The sequence below is a fragment of the Acomys minous genome (assembly GCF_964271855.1).
Source record: "Acomys minous genome assembly, chromosome: 18".
NCBI lineage: Eukaryota > Metazoa > Chordata > Mammalia > Rodentia > Muridae > Acomys > Acomys minous.
Genome location: NC_140501.1, coordinates 69,841,964 through 69,848,722, shown reverse-complemented (window position 1 = coordinate 69,848,722; position 6,759 = coordinate 69,841,964). Strand labels below are relative to the sequence as shown.

The 6,759-nt window shown below is 41.8% G+C and overlaps 1 long non-coding RNA gene across 1 annotated transcript; it reads left to right on the top strand.

Moving 5' to 3' along the window:
- The first annotated feature begins 2,738 nt into the window (after positions 1-2,738).
- Positions 2,739-6,220, top strand: LOC311589226. The gene is made up of 3 exons (XR_014776458.1): positions 2,739-3,076; positions 4,540-4,744; positions 5,685-6,220. It is a non-coding gene; the product is annotated as an uncharacterized lncRNA (long non-coding RNA).
- Positions 6,221-6,759: the final 539 nt, after the last annotated feature.

The window sequence follows — 6,759 nt, the reverse complement described above, 5'->3', positions numbered from 1 at the left end:
TCAAGTCACTGAATATGACAAGAGATGAAACAGGGCCTGGAGAAATGATGCAGTAACAAAGAGAACTTGCTGTTCATACACAAGACCCAGGTTCAATCCCCAGTACCCATACGGTGGCTCAAAACCATCCATAACTCCAGTTTCAGGAGACCCAACATTTTCAGGCCTCCAGGGCACTTCATGCATGTGTGCACAGCCATACATACCCACAAAACACCCCCACCAAAGTAATAAAATAAAATAAATAAAAGTTGAAACAATAGAAAAGTGTTAACACGGTGAGGTTATGGAGACAGCCAGCTGTTGCCCGAGACAGAGCATTAAAAGAGAGAGCCAGAAGGTTCATCTCAAACCTTTTCTCTCACCTTCTGGTCTCTATGGTGGCCAATAAGGTTAACCAGAAGGCCACAAAAAAATCTTTACACACCTCAACACAAAGCTGAAAGATATAGAGAACAGATCAGTGTGGAGGAGGGAAAGACTAAAACAATTAGCTCAGAGGGGTTGCTTGACTTGAATTCCAGAAGTATAAGGGTGTTTGTTGGACCTTAGGAAGACATGTTTTTTGTTTTATTAAACAATTGGGTCAATTCACATGGTTCCCTTTTGACCAGTACGTGATATAGAAAGTACGTTTATTTCAAAGAAGAACAAAACACTGAAGAAACCGTTCTGTGTAGGATACTTGCGATGGCTCGTGCCACTTGTTAACTTGACATACTCTAGACACACCTGGGAAGAATAGATTATGTATATTGGTTAGCCTGTGGACATGTCTTAATTGAGTTAATTGGTGTGTATGAACCGGCCTGCTGTGGGAGACACCGTTTTCTGCGGGGTCTTGAATGATGGAAAAGCAGAGAAATCAAACCGAGCACACATAAGCATGTGCGTGTCCATTTTTCGCTGCTCTCAACCATGGTGTGATGTGGCCAGCTGTGTGAACTTCCTGCCTTGACTTCCCCATGGTGATGGAACTTAAACCTGGGATTTTATGCTGGAACAAGTCCTTTTCTCCCCTAAGTTGCTTTTTGTTAGGGAATTTTATCATAGCGACAGAAATGGAGCTAGAATTATACTATACTTTTGGAGATTAGCACATCATATTGGGTTCTCCAGAGAGACAGAATTGACATGATCCTTATACACATACATATATGTGTGTATATATATGTATATACCTTGCATATTATGAAAGAAGATACAGTGGGATTTACCCTTAGATAGACAGATAAATAGGAATATAGATGATCAATAGATGGTGGATAGATAGATAGATAGATAGATAGATAGATAGATAGATAGATAGATAGCAAGGGCCTTTTTTAAAAAAAACCATAATTGGTTCACATAATTTTGGAGAGTGACAAGACCCATAATAGTTCACTTGTAGGCAAGAGTAACAGAGAGGTTCCAAGGCCAGAAGAACCCAGGGACAGAAAGTATACAGCGTAACCCATAATTGATGTAGAAGCATAAGAGCTGGGGCAGGGCAGGAGGAGCCTGACATCCAAACCCTGGAGTTCCGGTGCTCATTGGTAAAGCAAGAATGGTGTCCCAGCTCCAGGAGGCTGAGAGAATCCAGCTTCCTTTTGCATTTTTGTTCTGTCTGTGTTACTAGACAACTGGATGGTATCCACTCACTTTGAGGTCGGTTCTTACTGAGTACCTACCTGGCTTACACACCACCTCCTCTAGAACAAGCCTCTCCATGTCCAGAAAAATGCTCTGCTAGGTACCTTGGTATCCCCTAATGCAGTCAAGCTGATACCTAAAACAAATCATCACACATACGAACGATGTTCACCTCAAATAGGAAACACATAGTTGACTAGTCCTCTATAAAAAAAAAAAATCAAGAGTGTTTAATCGATACCCGATCTATTTGTTTTTTGGCTTGGAAGGAAGTAGGAAGTTTCCATTGGAAGAAAATACTTGCACAGAGTGTGGCTTATAATTCTAATGGCAGAAGATGATGTTGTATTGTTACCTCACGTGCACACAAATGCGCAGACGCAACTTACAGAAGGGAACTCAAAAACAGTCCTAGTGTGCCCCTCGTCAGTAAAAGCAGCCCGCCTTCCACCTCTGCCCCGAATGCCATCGCTTCTGATGCTGTATAACACAGGCACATGGCGGAATCACCTCTATTTTGTGGGAGGGATAAGAGCCTCACCCAATATTCATGTTTCCAGTGCACAGCACACTTGAGGTTTCTTTGATAACTTCCCTAATCATCTTTTACCCAATACAATTAGCATTATCTAAATTAGTTATCAGTTTACCAAATTGTATCCTCTTTTTTAAAAAAGTCATATTGCAAAATTATAGGTATAGCCACAGACAGAACCAGCATTGTATGCTTGCAGACATTTGGAGAGAGATAATGTTCTTAATCCTAATTAGAATCCCTTCCCTTTCCTATAGGGCCTCTCAGAATCAGGGTGACCTTATTTTCATTCAGAGAGAGAGGCACGGCAAATGAACGACTTTCATTCGTCTTGTAACACATCCTCTCCTACTCAAATGTGTTTATGTAAACTCTGTGCCTTTTGCTATCTCACTGTGTTAAGTTGTCTTTTTAAAAATACCCACTGGAAACACTGCATTCTAGTCCCTGCTTTCTGTAATGTCATCTTTAGTCTATTTTAATACTTCTCAGAATATAACAGCTAGGTAGAGCGTGCCACACAGCTCAGAAAGTTCCTGATCTGTTGTCCCTTTCTCCCACAGCTCTGATGTTTCAATAGAAGATACAGCACCTGTCAGAGTCCGCACTGTATCAACATGTAGCTGTGTGGTTAAGTGTGGACCAATGTCCTAACCTCTGGGACGTTCACCTTCATAGACAAGCCACCTGCTCTGGGGCGTCCAGCTTTCACTGCAGGAAAGGACATTACATTGCAGAAGACAGATTCCTGAATGGTTGTGCAGAAGTGAATCATCCCAGAACGGATGCTGATGGATGCAGAGCTGTCTCTGCTAAACCACTGTAGCGGGCTCCTTTGTTAGCGTCCACACTGACTAACATAGTTACCAAATGGACTGGCCTTCTCAGACTTCTCAGAAAGATGCAGTTAGTACAACATATACCTACTTTAAACTTCAACATCATGTTTCTTTAAATGTTCTGTCTGAGTAACCAAACAAGGGCCTCTTTTCAGCCTTGACCCTGAAGTCTGACTTTCAACCTGCTCCCAACTTTCCAACATCTCATCTTTTATCTAAGATAGATTTTTCAATCTGGAATCTGAATACAGTAGTTATTTTAGTCTAAATTGAAATAAGATCAATTGTCAGGAACATTGCATTGTTTTTACAAAATGACATAATTTTTAATAAAATGAATTTTTGATGATTTCATATTCAGGGTACAAGTGGCACTAGAGTTGTCAACAGGAAAAAAAAGCAAAGAAGTAAACAAAGAAAAGTGTTAAGAAATAAAATAAATAAATCAGCCCCCCCCCACCAGTTATGCAGACCTCGGTCTTTTTAGATTTTCCAGTGGGTGCCCCCAAGAAGCCTTCTGTTTGTGTGCTACAGTGACCTAGAGTGTTCGTCAGTGCAATTGTGAGCTGTCATTCAAAGCAAGAAAACTTAAAACAAAGAAACAAACCCCTCCCCAAAACTAAGTTGACTCTTAAAAGAAGATTTTAATAGACAGACATGCCTATAACTTCCTGGTATGCTTTTGAGAATGTCTTTTGTAGTTTGCTAATGCTAGAAAAAAAAACATAGGAGGTGGCATTTGCCTAAAAAGTCTGAATAAATCAGTGTGAAGAGGTCCTCAAGGCTCAGGGTTTCAGTGGCAGTAAATGTGTTTTTATTTAAGTATTCAGGTGATTGGGTAGAAACCGTCTTTAAATAGTCTCCTTTTCTTCCATATTTGGGGATCAGTCAGGTGCAAAGCACACGCAAACGGATCCCTCTAATCACTAATAGAAATATTAGTGGGGGAGAGAGGGGTATGCTGCCGATCTTGTGTGTCATCGTCCTTGTCTCCCCTCCTGTGCCCCCCCCCAGATCCGCCCTCAGAGTCTTGCTTCACGATGTTTTAAAAAGCAGAAATTCCATCAGTGTGACAAACAAGCGGGGAGCTGGATTCCTCACATGTGACCTTGCCTTAATGCTTAGTGTTTTAAGTTTCTGTGGCCGAGAGAAGCGGGTTTGGAGCTTTGCCCAGAGGGCAGCCATGCCATCCGTCCTGCCCCGGGCCTCCTTTCTCTGGTCCTGCTCTTCTATCCAGGTCTCTACGGACCAAGCGTCCCGGTACCTTTTGCTAGGGCTGTTTCTACACCTCTCCTGGGCCTTGCTCTCAAGCACTGCTGTTTCCAGGTTCCCAGTTTTAACCTCAGCAGGTGCATCCGTCAGGCCTCTGGCGGCCACTGTTCATGCTTCACAATGACCAGACTTCTGGTTATGTTGTGTGTGGAGGGGGAGGTGAGGGTGTTGGGGGAGGCTTCACACAGAAATCCTAAACCAGCTGAAATGTGGTCTCCCCTCAACTTACCAATTTACACACTTTGCTTGTTCATGCAGCCCAAAGTCCAGGATGACTTCGGCACCCATCTCCCCGTGAAATAATCGTTTGCCTGTCCGTTTCTCTTGACTGGATTCCTTCAAGGCTGGGATTATTGGTTAATCACTTCCATATCTCAGGTCTGCGGTTGCGGAACTTGGCAGATGAAGGATGGAGCGTGCTTGCTGAAGACAAGGTTACTCGCAGCGGCCACCGGGGCTAGAAGTACGTAGTCTGAGAAAAACATAGAGACGTCATCCGACAAGTTCATGACTCTGGACTCTTTTTTTTCTTTCTTTCTATTTTCTATTCTGGGATCAAAATCTTTCCAAATGACCCTCAAGAGTTGCAAAGAAAATAAATAGATTCATTGATTAGCTAAAATCCAAAGGTCATAGCTTACAGGACAATTTTGATGGTTCTATTAGCTGGTGAGTTCTGCAATTAGACCGAGGAAGAGAATGCTAAGGCCCGCAGTGTTTTCACACAAACTCTCTCGGCTTGTGTGTTTGCTCCTTTGTTGATGCAATTGTCAAGCACATGTCTGTAACTAATATCAACAGTCTGGATCAGCTACAGCTGACCAAGAGAATCCTAACCAGAAGTTTGCCTAGAGGTTTCAATTGTTCTCTAGGCTTCTAGATTTTGAGTGACTCCAAAAACGTTTGCTCAAGGAAATTAAAGTGAGAACAGGCCTGATGGCATTACAGATAAAGTCTTGGCAGAACACTTAGGAGTTCTAACTTTGAAGCCTCAAGAGGGAGCTTTGCTAATCTTGACATTTAAAAATGTATCTCAGGGGGGTAATTTAAAAGGTAAATTGAATGTCATTTTAGAAGTCTAGCATAGCATTGCGTTTTCCTTACAAACACTCTTGTCACATGTGTCATCAAATGTAAGAAAAATTAAGACATTTGTGAATAAGAAAATCCATGTGTGTGCTTGTCTCCTGTCCTTGATACAAACGGGTTTTTAAAGGCCATATGTATGCACGATTTGATCTTAACAGAGGTTCTTTTGCCTCTGGAAGGATAAACCAATGAAATTTTAAGCTAACTAGAACACCTGTTTATACGGAACCACAATATCTGTTGGCATTTCCTCTTGATTAGCAAGAAAAAAACTAGTCACTAGCCATGCATAAAATCTTCTTTCTAACCCTTAGAATCAGTTCTTCAACCTTCTCCTGAAAAATTGCTTCAGACTCCATTGCTAGAATGACATATCTTCTCTAAAGGAAGAAGATGCTGCTGCTGAGCCACTCATTAGACACTGTGGGGGAAAGGACCCTGAAGGTATATGAGACGTAGCCTGCTACAAAAAGTTACTAGAAGATGGTTAACCAACGAGTAAGACTCAGAATAAGAAAGGCTGTAACTCAATACAAAAGAAACCCATGTCAATTTTTTTTTCTTAAGGAATCATTTATGGGGGACTGTAATCTAAGCACTGCAGAGGTTAAGACCAGCCAAAGCTAAATGGCAAAATTGTGCCACAAGAATTCATAAAAGGGGCTGGAGAAATGGCTCAGCTGCGAGGAGGACCTGAGTTCAGTGCCCAACACCCACATTGGGCAGCTCACACACTCACACGCAATTCCAGCTCCAGGACATCTGAATCATGCCAGGCGGGAAAGCAGACATGCTCCTTCTCAAGTCTCCAGACCTCTACAGAATGCTGGCCCCAGAAGTCCTGTGAGAAACACACCGCGTCATTGCTTGAGCTCCTGCTCGCAGTTGCCCAGATGCAAGCGTTGCAGGGCAATCCTGGAGTGTTAGAACTGCACAGTTTGGACCCTGCTCTTGGATCCTCAAGCGTTTGAACACGGCCATGGAGCCTCTATTTTCATAATTTCTCTGGTGATCCTGGTAATGGTCAAGTTTAAATCTATGGATCAAAATGGCTGATCCCATTTATGCATTTAAAATTGCTGTATCATATATTTTATTAAGGGCAGTCATTGCACTTTGACTATTCATTAGTTAAATGAGAAAAAAACTAAGAGAATAACTCGGTTGCCTAATTTTTCCTAAATATTAAATGAATAGATAATAAAACATACAATAGTGAAAAACATTAATACTTTTCATAGGTAAATTATTATTTACTTACTTATTTAAGATTATTTTTGCCTGTGAATATGACTGGAGTTTCTGTGGAGGCCAAAGAGGACAATAAATGCTCCAAAGTTAGAATTCCAGGAGGTTGTGAGCCACCTGATGTGTGTGTGTGTGTGTGTG